A 13,411-nucleotide genomic window follows, 5' to 3' on the forward strand; every position below is an offset into this window, starting at 1 on the left:
CCCATAAGTGATATTTCATTTTCCTATAAAACCATTGTATGGCAAGATGGTAGATACATCTCTGGTGGGATACCCTATTTTGACATTGGAGTTTGTAACTGGAGACCTCTTTGGATCTGCTGTATTATCTGTCATGCCTGTATACTGTATACTTAGGATGCTTTTGACTAAAATGGATTTCAGCCTCATCTTTTCAAAGTCCCTGATGCATTGTCCATTTATTTACTCTTCAGTATAGCTGAACGGTGCTTTTATTCTTACTTTGTCAATACTGCTCCCATGTCCACCTGGGGAGTGATGTGTCCCTCTGCTCCCTCGTTTCTGGGCTGGCCAGTCTGTCCTGCGCCCCTGGAAACCTTATGATCCTTAACCTCACAAGGAAACTGCATATTACTGTGAAACATGTTGAGACAGGGGCGGACTGACCATTGAGCCACTCGGGCACTGCCCAAGGGCCCCGAGCCACTAGGGGGCCCTATCAGGGTTGCCAGCCTCAGTAAAACCAGGGACAGTATGTAAAAATCTGTGGTTTTTTTTCTTCTACATCTGTCTCTGAAATGTCCCTTATGCCGTGTACACACGATCAAAAAATCGGGTGGAAAAGTCCAGCAAACTCAAGTCCGCCGGACAATCCCCCTGTGTGTAGCCTCCGGCGGACTTTTTTCACCCGAAAGTACGGCGGACTTAGAAAGTATTTTTGCACTCCAATCTTCCCACTGGACTTGCATTTCGGCAGACAATCTGGCCTTTGGTATGCCAGTCCGCTGTACTTTTAAAATGAGCGGACTTTTCCCGCGCAGAGAAAAGTCCGCTCATTTTGAGCGCGTCTCCAGGTAGACGGGCCAGCGAAGGAGGCGTCGCTAGCCCCATCACCTGGTATGGGCTTAAAGGGGAATCCCAATGCAGAAAAAATTGGCGTGGGGGTCCCCCCAGGTCCACATCAGACCCTTGTCCGAGCACGCTACCCGGCCGGCCAGGAAAGGGGGGACGAGCGAGCGCCCCCCCCTCCTGAGCCGTACCAGGCCCCCCCCACCCCAAAGCACCTTGTCCCCATGTTGATGAGGACAAGGGCCTCTTCCCGACAACCCTGGCCGTTGGTTGTCAGGGTCTGTGGGCGGGAGGCTTATCGGAATCCGGGAGCCCCCTTTAATAAGGGAGCCCCTGGATACCGGCCCCCCACCCTATGTGAATGAGTATGGGGTACAATGTACCCCTACCCATTCACCTGTAAAAAAAAGTAAAAAAAAACACAACACACAAGGGTTAAAATTGTTTATTGCACAGCTCCGGGGGTCTTCCGTCTTTGGGGGTCTTCTCGCCGGACTCCTCCGCTATCTTCTTCTAGCTCTCTTGCTAGCGGAGGAGCCCGGCTTTCTTCCTCGCCGCCGCCCTCTTCTTCCGACTTCGGGGGTCTTGTCCCCCTCTTCGGTTCTTCTTGCCGGGCCACCGCGCCTTCTTCTAGCTCTTTTACAGGCGGTGGCCTGGTCTTCTGTTGCCGCTGTCGCCGCCTTCTGTTCTTCTCTTCTTCTCTTCAGATGTTGCCTCGTCGCATCCTCCGCTCACAATGGCACGGACCCGATGCGCGGCGACTTATATAGGGACATCGCCGGATGATGTCCCCGCCCATTATGGTGTCACAGTCCCAGAGGATGCTGGGACTGTGACATCATAATAGGCGGGCTCAGGATGGGGGGGGCGCTCGCTCGTCCCCCCCTTTCCTGGCCGGCCGGGTAGCGTGCTCGGACAAGGGTCTGATGTGGACCTGGGGGGGGACCCCCACGCCGATTTTTTCGGCGTTGGCGTTCCCCTTTAAATCTATACCAGGTGGCGGGGCTAGCGACGTCTCCTTTGCGGGCCTCGCCTACCTGGAGATGCGCTCAAAATGAGCGGACTTTCCTCCGCGTGTGTGGGCGAGTCCGTTCATTTCAAAAGTACGGCGGATAGTCCGGCGGACTTAGTACGCCGTATTAGTCCACTGAAAAAGTGCCGTGTGTGGGCAAGTAGCCCGTTCGGAAAGTTCCCTTAATAGATTTCCTCTCACTTTCTGTTTGACCTTGGGGCCGGAAGTGAAGGGAAATCTCTGCAATGGGACAAGGATGGTAAAAAAATAAACTGACAGGGGCTATAACCCTCCCTTACTCTATCCAAAATGAAAAAAAAAGTGTTGCCTATAGTTCTACTTTAAGCACAAATTTCTGATAATTTTATGGAGAGGTTTAAGAAGATATAACCATGCCAATGATGCAGCAGAAAACACATAGCACAGTGAGGAAGGTTTGTGGTCCAGGATGATGGGACAGTCCAAATTAGAAGCAGCGCCCCCCCCCCCCCCCCAGAGTTGCGGAATGTCGGCCGCCTGCATACCGGAAGCAGTGTGGGTGCTTTATGGGGCGCTAGACTAATTTACCTCTCAGCCCAGTCTGCCTGGTGGGGACTCTTTCCGTGCTGCCCCTCTGCAAAGTGCTGCCCCAGGCCTGGGCCTTGTCAGCCTAGGCCAGGATACAGCGTTGGGTCTGTATACCTAATTTGCCACTGTATCTTAACAGGCAAGGTTGTGATGTAATAGTCACAGACAGTGGCAGCTGGTGAAGTTTTAGGATGGGGGGCGCAAGACCCCGCCCCTTCAGATTTGGTCCCTCCCACTCCTCACAAGCCACACCCCTTATCGAATCAACATCATATACCAGGCTGCACATTATACACTGGGCACTGCACATCATATACCAGGCTGCACATTATATACAGGGCTCTACTAAAGCAGATGAATCATGCCTATCTTGTGTATAACCACATCAGGCACCTTTTCTGCAACCTGTAAATCGCACATATTTGCATTCTGCAACCTGTAAATCACACATATCTGCATTCTGCAACCTCCAAATCACACATATCTGCATTCTGTAAATCACACATAACTGCATTCTGCAACCTGTAAATTGCACATATCTGCATTCTGTAAATCGCACATAACTGCATTCTGTAACCTGTAAATTGCACATATCTGCATTCTGTAAATCGCACATAACTGCATTCTGTAACCTGTAAATTGCACATATCTGCATTCTGTAAATCGCACATAACTGCATTCTGCAACCTGTAAATTGCACATATCTTCATTCTGCAACATGTAAATTGCACATATCTGCATTCTGCAACCTGTAAATCACACATATCTGCATTCTGTAACCTGTAAATGACACATATCTGCATTCTGTAAATCGCACATAACTGCATTCTGCAACCTGTAAATTGCACATATCTGCATTCTGTAAATTGCAAATAACTGCATTCTGCAACCTGTAAATTGCACATAACTGCATTCTGCAACCTGTAAATTGCACATAACTGCATTCTGCAACCTGTAAATTGCACATATCTGCATTCTGCAACATGTAAATCGCACATATCTGCATACTGTAAATCGCATTCTGTAAATCGCACATATCTGCATTCTGTAAATCACACATCTGCATTCTGTAAATCGCAAATATCTGCATTCTGTAAATCGCAAATCTGCATTCTGTAAATCGCACATATCTGCATTCTGCAACCTGTAAATCACACATATCTGCATTCTGTAAATCACACATAACTGCATTCTGCAACCTGTAAATGACACATATCTGCATTCTGTAAATCGCACATAACTGCATTCTGCAACCTGTAAATTGCACATATCTGCATTCTGTAAATCGCACATAACTGCATTCTGCAACCTGTAAATTGCACATAACTGCATTCTGCAACCTGTCAATTGCACATATCTGCATTCTGCAACATGTAAATCGCACATATCTGCATTCTGTAAATCGCATTCTGTAAATCGCACATGTCTGCATTCTGTAAATCACACATCTGTATTCTGTAAATCGCACATATCTGCATTCTGTAAATCACACATCTGCATTCTGTAAATCGCACATATCTGCATTCTGTAAATCACACATCTGCATTCTGTAAATCACACATATCTGCATTCTGTAAATCGCACATATCTGCATTCTGTAAATCGCATTCTGTAAATCGCACATATCTGCATTCTGTAAATCGCACATATCTGCAACCTGTAAATAGCACATATGTACAACCTGTACATCACACATATCTGCATTCTGCAACCTGTAAATTGCCCATATCTGCATTCTGCAACATGTAAATCGCACATATCTGCATTCTGTAAATCGCATTGTGTAAATCGCACATATCTGCATTCTGTAAATCACACATCTGCATTGTGTAAATCGCACATATCTACAACCTGTAAATTGCACATATCTACAACATGCAAATCGCACATAGCTACAACCTGTAAATTGCACATATCTACAACCTGTAAATAGCACATCTGCATTCTGTAAATCGCATTCTGTAAATCACACATATCTACAACCTGTAAATTGCACATATCTACAACATGCAAATCACACATATCTACAACCTGTAAATTGCACATATCTACAACTTGTAAATAGCACATATCTGCATTCTGTAAATCGCATTCTGTAAATCGCAAATATCTGCATTCTGTAAATCACACATCTGCATTCTATAAATTGCACATATCAACAAAATGCAAATTGCGCATATCTACAACCTGTAAATAGCACATATCTACAACATGCAAATCGCACATATCTACAACCTGTAAATTGCACATATCTACAACATGCAAATCGCACATATCTACAACCTGTAAATTGCACATATCTACAACATGCAAATTGCACATATCAACAAAATGCAAATTGTACATATCTACAACCTGTAAATCGCACATATCTACAACCTGTAAATTGCACATATCTACAACATGCAAATCGCACATATCTACAACCTGTAAATTGCACATATCTACAACATGCAAATCGCACATATCTACAACCTGTAAATCGCACATATCTACAACCTGTAAATTGCACATATCTACAACATGCAAATCGCACATATCTACAACCTGTAAATCGCACATATCTACAACATGCAAATCGCACATATCTACAAACTGTAAATCGCACATATCTACAACCTGTAAATCGCACATATCTACAACATGCAAATCGCACATATCTACAACCTGTAAATCGCACATATCTACAACATGCAAATCGCACATATCTACAACATGCAAATCGCACATATCTACAACATGCAAATCGCACATATCTACAACCTGTAAATTGCACATATCTACAACATGAAAATCGCACATATTGACAACCTGTAAATTGCACGTATCTACAACCTATAAATCACACATATCTACAACCTGCAAATCGCATATATATACAACCTGTGAATAGCACATATCTGCATTCTGTAAATCGCATTCTGTAAATTGCACATATCTACAACCTGTAAATTGCACATATCTACAACATGCAAATCGCACATATCTACAACCTGTAAATTTTGTTTGGGGGGTATGCTGCCAAACATCGATAATAAGCTATTATCGGTGGTCGGCAGCATACCCCCCAAACAAGATTTAAAAAAAAGGGTTATTATCGGTGGTCGGCAGCATTAACCCCCATACCTGCCCCTCCCAACAAGATTTAAAAAAAAGGGTTAATATCGGTGGTCGGCAGCGTTAACCCCCCACCCCCCCCTCGCTAAACAAGATTTTAAAAATAAGGGTTATTATCGGTGGTCGGCAGCATACCCCCCCTTAGACAAGATTAAAAAAAAAAAGGGTTAATATCGTTGGTCGGCAGCATCAACCCATCCCATCCCCCCCCCCCCCGCTAAACAAGATTTAAAAAATAAGGGTTATTATCGGTGGTCGGCAGCCTCCCCCTTAGACAAGATTTAAAAAAAAAGGGTTATTATTAATAACCCTTTTTTTTCTTTTAAAGCTTCTTTGGGGGGAGGGTGTATGCTGCCGGCCACCGATAACACTTTTTCTTTAAATCTTGTTTAGCAGGGGGGTGGGGGGGTTGGGGTATGCTCACGAGTGCGACCACCATAATAATCCTGTGGATCTGGAGGGGGTACCAGCGGCTGGGCTGAATGAATAATAAAGAATTTCTAAGCTGCCATGCGGCAGTCCCTTACCTGATCCTCTCAGGCAGGCAGAACAGAGAAGTGCCGTGCCAACGTCACTTCCTTGAGTGACGTCGGAAGCACCATCCACCGCTCACTCAAGTGCAAGTCTATGCACTTGCTCGGCCAGTCGATCGCGCCAGAAGCTGTGGCGCGATCGGCTGTGCCGCAGAGCGCTCTTTTTTTGGCCAAATGAAGAGCCTCGTCTGCAATCTTGTGATTGCATAGACGTGGCGCTTCCTATATTGCACTGCACCCAGCGCCAGTGCACATAGGGAGGCAAATTAAATTTTTTTTTAACTACATGGGGGGGGGCGCCCCCTATGGTCGGGCCTCCACTGGTCACAGACCACTTGCTTTACAATCTGAGTAGGATTAAGCACCTGTTGCAACCGCTTGTTTGTAAAGTGTGTAGCGGGGACATATTTGTTTATTAGCGTGGTCATGCATATGTCAATGTTAAATCTGTGGACATTGCGATGGCTCAGTGTTTGGAGCCATCTACTGGTAATGCACAGATATGGTGATTACAAGCACAAAAGACCTTCATAGGAAGTACTGTTTGTTTTCATAAGAGGTTTGACATTTATTACCCAGGAGTCTGTGTGACCTACCCATGAACACTCTGATATGCAGTACATGCTGGGTAGGGTATAAAAGGGTCTGCAGCGGCCATATCTGGTCTCTTGGGACCACGCTGCCTGCTTGTGCAGAACTGTGAGGAGGTTTCTCGGATACATTGGCAGACAGTCACCGCGGATTGCAAAGCGGACTGTTTGCGAGGTGACTTGACAGAGCCTGAGAGCTGCTGATTGGATTGACGAGGTTCGGAGACGCTTGTCGGAGTAGCAGAGGACCGGATCCAGCCAGCGGAGCGACACAGAGCATCTAGCCCAGTCTAAGCTGAAGCAAGCTGCAGTTACCGGACCAAAGTCATCACCCAGAACTCTTATCCAGTTGGTGAGAGGGTTACGGCCCACAATTTATTATTATTGCACACAGTTAGACTCACTCATAGGCCTCGCTGGAGTCTGTTGTTCCATGGAGGCCTAACTGAGCAACTGACATTGAGTAGACTTGAGACCTAGTTCACTTTAGCGCCCAAGTGTGATTACAAGTTCTTGGAACTATACCTGGAGCATTCTAATGCCGCGTACACACGATCGGAATTCTCATCGGAAAAAGCTCTGATGGTTTTCCGTGGAGAATGGAATTCCGCTCAAGCTGTCTTGCCTACACACGGTCACACCAAATTCTGATCATTTATAACGTGGTGATGTGCAACACGTACGACGGGACTAGAAAAAGGATGTTCAATAGCCAGTAGTAGCCAATAGCTTCTGTCTCGTAGTTGAATCTGAGCATGCATGATTTTTGGTGTGTCGGAATTGCATACACACGATCAGAATTACCGATAGAAAGTTTTTCCGTCTGGAAAGTTGAGAACATGCTATCAATTTTTGGCTGGTGGAAATTCGGACAGCTAAATTGTGATGGAGCATACACATGGTCGCATTTTCCGATGAAAAGCTCTCATCAGTCTTTTTCTGGCCGGAATGCCGATCGTGTGTACGTGGCATAAGTTAACCTTTCCACCTACCCCTTTGGATTACAAATACCTGAGGAACCGCTTAAGCTAGCGAAGAAAGAAGATAAAGGAGGAAGTACTTTAAGTGAGGCCTCACGTAAAACTTTAAGTAGTGGGCGCTCCTAGGTTTAGATAATAACATACATATATATTGCTTATTGTATTTGACTGTTGATTTATATTGTACTGACGTCCTATATTGGGACGACAGTGCAATCCCTGTAACCACCTGTTTTATATACCTTCAGTAAAAGTATTCCTGGTTAAGAGTACAATTGTGTGGCGTAATGTTTTTCCCTAACAGGTGGAGCCAGAGGATCCGGAGGGATAGATACAGGTATCTTATACTGTCTTATATTGTACTGTATTATTATTGCACCACTGCTGTGCCAAGGGGACAGAGTCACGTTAGGGGGGGGTTTCTCAGAAGAGTGCAGGCACAATTAAAACTAGCAGCTCCTTCGGGGGTCAGTGCTACAGGTGAAACAAATCATACTTTTAAGACCTCACAGGCTCCCCAGGGTCATATTTCCATGTGAACACATGCTGCCTATAGGGATGAGGCGAACACCCCCCTGTTCGGTTCGCACCAGAACCTGTGAACAGACCTAAACTTCGTGTGAACTTTAGAACCCTATTAAAGTCTATGGGACTCGAACGTTCACAATCTAAAGTGCTCATTTTAAAGGGTAATATGCAAGTTACTGTCCTAAAAAGTGTTTGGGGACCTGGGTCCTGCCCCAGGGGACATGGATCAATGCAAAAAAAAGTTTTAAAAACGGCAGTTTTTTCAGGAGCAGTGATTTTAATAATGATTAAAGTGAAACAATAAAAGTGTAATATTCCTTTGAATTTCGTAGCTGGGGGGTATCTATAGTATGCCTGTGAAGGGGCGCATGTTTCTGGTGCTTAGAACTGTCCCTGCACAAAGTGTAATTTGTGCAGGAAAAAAAGTCTTTTAAAATCACTTGCAGCTTAATTGTTGGCTCCCCGTAATACAGAGAACATTCAATGAGTGTTCTCTGTATTAGCCGACAATTCATTGATAAAAAAAAAAAAAAAAAGCGTGGGGGTTCCCCTAAATTCAATTACCAGGCCCTTCAGGTCTGACATGGATATTAAGGGGAACCCTGCATCAAATTAAAAAAAAATTTACGTGGGGCCCCCCTAAATATCCATACCAGACCCTTCAGGTCTGATATGGATATTAAGGGGAACCCCGCATCAAATTAAAAAAAAATTTGACGTGGGGGTCCCCCTAAAAATCCATACCAGACCCTTTATCTGAGCATGCAACCTGGCAGGCCGCAGGAAAAGAGGGGGGGACGAGAGAGCGGCCCCCCCCTCCCTCCTGAACCGTACCAGGCCACATACCCTCAACATTGGGAGGATGCTTTGGGAGTCTGTGACCCCTCAAAGCACCTTGTTCCCATGTTGATGAGGACAAGGGCCTCATCCTCACAACCCTGGCCGGTGGTTGTGAGGGTCTGCGGGCGGGGGGCTTATCAGAATCTGGAAGCCCCCTTTAACAAGGGGACCCCCAGATCCTGCCCCCCCCCCCCGTTTGAAATGGTAAGGGGGTACAAAAGTACCCCTACCATTTCACAAAGAAAGTGTAAAAATGGTTAAATAAGACAAACACACTTTTGAATAATTCCTTTATTAAAAATAAAAAAAATAAAAAAAAGATTCCAGCGGTGCAGGTTTCCGTTACATCAGAGGGGGCGGGGTCACCCATACGTCACTGGGGAACCCCTGGTTCCCTTCACCAGCGTCAGAGGGGGCGGGATCAGGTGATGGGTGGCCCCGCCCTCCTAATATAAGAAACGTCAGCGCTGGGATCTCCGCAGTGTCTCCGGAGTGGAGACAGAAGACGGATGTATGGACAGCGCTGGACTGAGAGATCCCCCGTCGCTGGATATGATCATACATCGCTGGACCCCGGAGATTCGTCACTGGATAGCAAGAGTGGATTAGCACCGCTGGAATCTTTTTTAAATTTTTTTTATTTTTAATAAAGGAATTTTTCAAAAGTGTGTTTGTCTTATTTAACCATTTTTACATTTTCTTTGTGAAATGGTAGGGGTACTTTTGTACCCCCTTACCATTTCAAACAGGGGAGGGGCCGGGATCTGGGGGTCCCCTTGTTAAAGGGGGCTTCCAGATTCTGATAAGCCCCTCACAACCACCGGCCAGGGTTGTGAGGATGAGGCCCTTGTCCTCATCAACATGGGGACAAGGTGCTTTGAGGGGTCACAGACCCCCAAAGCATCCTCCCAATGTTGAGGGTATGTGGCCTGGTATGGTTCAGGAGGGAGGGGGGCCGCTCTCTCGTCCCCCCCTCTTTTCCTGCGGCCTGCCAGGTTGCGTGCTCAGATAAAGGGTCTGGTATGGATTTTTAGGGGGACCCCACGTCAATCTTTTTTAAAATTTAATGCGGGGTTCCCCTTAATATCCATATCAGACCTGAAGGGTCTGGTATGGATATTTAGGGGGACCCCCACGTCAATTTTTTTTAAAATTTGACACGGGGTTCCCCTTAATATCCATGTCAGACCTGAAGGGCCTGGTAATTGAATTTAGGGGAACCCCCACGCTTTTTTTTTTTTTTTTTTAATCAATGAATGAATGAATTATCGGCTAATACAGAGAACACTCATTGAGTGTTCTCTGTATTACGGGGAGCCGACAATTTAGCCGAAAGTGATTTTAAAAGACTTTTTTTCCTGCACAAATGACACTTTGTGCAGGGACAGTTCTAAGCACCAGAAACATGCGCCCCTTCACAGGCATACTATAGATACCCCCCAGCTACGAAATTTAAAGGAATATTACACTTTTATTGTTTCACTTTAATCATTATTAAAATCACTGCTCCTGAAAAAACTGCAGTTTTTAAAACTTTTTTTTGCATTGATCCATGTCCCCTGGGGCAGGACCCGGGTCCCCAAACACTTTTTAGGACAGTAACCTGCATATTACCCTTTAAAATTATCACTTTAGATTTCTCCCATAGACTTGTATAGGGTGTTCCGGCTTTTCGAATTTGCTGCGAACAGGCCAAATTGTTCGAACAGGCAATGTTCGAGTCGAACATGAGTTCGACTCGAACTCGAAGCTCATCCCTAGCTGCCTACAGACAGCTATGGTAACTCCAAACCTGGCTAGGATTTCCTCTTGCAGATTGGGCTATTTCTTGACATCCCGAAGTTGAAAGTCAAAGTAGGGCTCCTCCGTTAAATGTTGTTAGCAATGACAACCCAGTCCACCAAAGAGGGACTTAATATTTTTAGGTAGGCTTGCTCTTTAAAGTGGATCTTTACTCTTAAAAGGAACTTTCCTCCTCTTTATGTTCCACCCCCCCTCCCCTGGTGGAAAATAAGTATGTATGTTTTTACATACTTATTTTGTGGTTTCAATCTCACCTCCTGTCCTCCCAAATTGCCTAGGTAAATGACATGCAGTCCCTTAGTGATGGGAGCATTAGTCCTTACATTCATTAAAGCAGGATAAGGGCAGACCTAGCAGCATGTGATTGGGAGGTTGTTCCTGAACATGGAAGAGCCAGCAGGTTCCCAATCACGTCACAGGGGAACATGGCGGCATGGGACCCGGGTGGTGGCTGCAGAGAAGAGGATCTTCGTAGGGTAACGCTGGATCCGCTGGGTGGATGAGTATATGACCTGTGCAAAACACAGCATCTTGTAAGCAGAGAAAAAAAAAAGGAATGGGGGAGGGCAAAGTTCCTCTTTAAGTCATAATGATGTCTTTTAGAACATGTACCATATAAATGTGACTCAATAAATTCTACATTCGGATGTGTTCCAATCAGGACACTAACTGCATGGAGCTTGCATATTCTGATGTACAATATGTAAAGTGCTGTGTAAAATAAAATAAACAAACAACATTTTGTTATACAACAATACACATGTCTGTTTCAGACAGTATGTATTCCAGTTTATCTTATATTTTCTTTTCCCATGCCTGCTAAATGGATTGCTTTGGAAAACACAGAAAATCTTTGTGCTGGTTTCATAGGAAAGGCTTCCGTGTTTGTGAATAAAATCTGAATTGTAAAGTATATTTACAGTCATGTATGATTGTCTAAAAAAATCCCTTTTTTTGTATGGAATAGCATGTTAAAAGCTTTGCACTCATTTATTGTAAAGCCGCAAAATTAATCATTAAAAAACCGTGATCTCTATTCAACCCCCCTTACGATCTCTATTGCAGAGTTTGCTGATTCTTTCATATAACAAGTGAAGAGACTTATCTGCTCACTCACCTGTGAAAAGAAAACAACCGGGCAGTCTGCCACATTTTTAATAAAGAAACATTGTAACTAGGGATGGCCGAACGGTTCGCCCGGCGGTCGTTTCCCGGTGAATTTCGGCTGTTCGCGGTCCGCCCGATTGGCGGACTATTGCCGCTGTTCGCCCGGCGGACTTCCGTGTTTACTGTGTAAAAGAACTTTGACCTATGATGACACATCCCTCATGTGGTACAGGACAGCCAATTGAGACATTACAGCACATGGACACTTGGACATTCCCCCTAACTTATAAATAGACCCGATCCGGCGGCCATTTTACATTCTTTCGTATGTCACTATAGGGAGAGGTTGCTGTGTGGAGCAGGGAGAGACTGCAGATGTCCCAAATCGCTAGCTATTAGGTCCACAAAAGTTCTTTTAAGGACTGGTATGGTAAAGGTGTTAGGTGTAGTTCAGGATATAGGTTTGAGGCACTGCTATTCAAGTCATTGTTGCAGCAGCCTGTCTTTTGTCAGTGTAGAGAGAGGGACAGGACGCTGTGTGCAGCAAGGACAGTCAGTTTAATCATTAGCTGTTACTATTAGGTCCACAAAAGTCCTTTTCAGGACTGGTATGGTAAAGTAGTACAGGATATAGTTTTGAGTGCTATTCAAGTTCTTGTTGCAGGAGCCTGTGTTTTGTCAGTTTAAATAGGGACAGGCAGGAAACTGTGTGTGGCAGTGAGGGACAGTCAGTTTAATCAGTAGCTGTTACTATTAGGTCCACAAAGGTTCTTTTCAGGACTGGTATGGTAATAGGCTTGTACACGTATAATATTCTTTCTTCCAAATAAAGAAAGAATATTATACTTGACTGCTGCCCTTCTGCTGCAGTAGTCCTTTATGAGTATAGGGACTGAGGTACAGTCTGCTAATCACAACCTACTACTTCCACAAAGGTCCTTATAAGGACTGGTAAGGTATAGCGTACTACAGTACATAGGGTTGAGTGAGGTACAGTCTGCTATTCCTTAACCACTTCAGACCCAGGCCAATTCTGACATTTCTCTCCTACATGTAAAATTCCTAATTTTTTTGCTAGAAAATTACAAAAAAACCCCAAACATTATATATGTTTTTTTAGCAAAGACCCTAGAGAATACAATGGCGGTCATTGCAACTTTTTATCTCGCACGGTATTTGCGCAGCAATTTTTCGAACGCGTTTTTTTCAGAAAAAAAGAAGTTTCATGCTTAAAAAAAAACAAAACAGTAAAGTTAGCCCATTTTTTTTGCATAATGTGAAAGAGGAGGATACGCCGAGTAAATAGATACCCAACATGTCACGCTTCAAAATTGCACGCGCTCGTGGAATGGCGCCAAACTTTGGTATTTAAAAATCCCCATAGGCGACGCTTTAAATTTTTTTACTGGTTACATGTTTTGGGTTACAGAGGAGGTCTAGGGCTAGAATTATTGCTCTCGCTCTAACGTTCGCGGCGATACCTCACATGTGTGGTTTGAACACCGT

Source organism: Lithobates pipiens, unplaced genomic scaffold, assembly GCF_037356315.1.
Source record: "Lithobates pipiens isolate NorthernLeopardFrog02 unplaced genomic scaffold, aLitPip1_a1.2 Scaffold_16, whole genome shotgun sequence".
Lineage (NCBI taxonomy): Eukaryota > Metazoa > Chordata > Amphibia > Anura > Ranidae > Lithobates > Lithobates pipiens.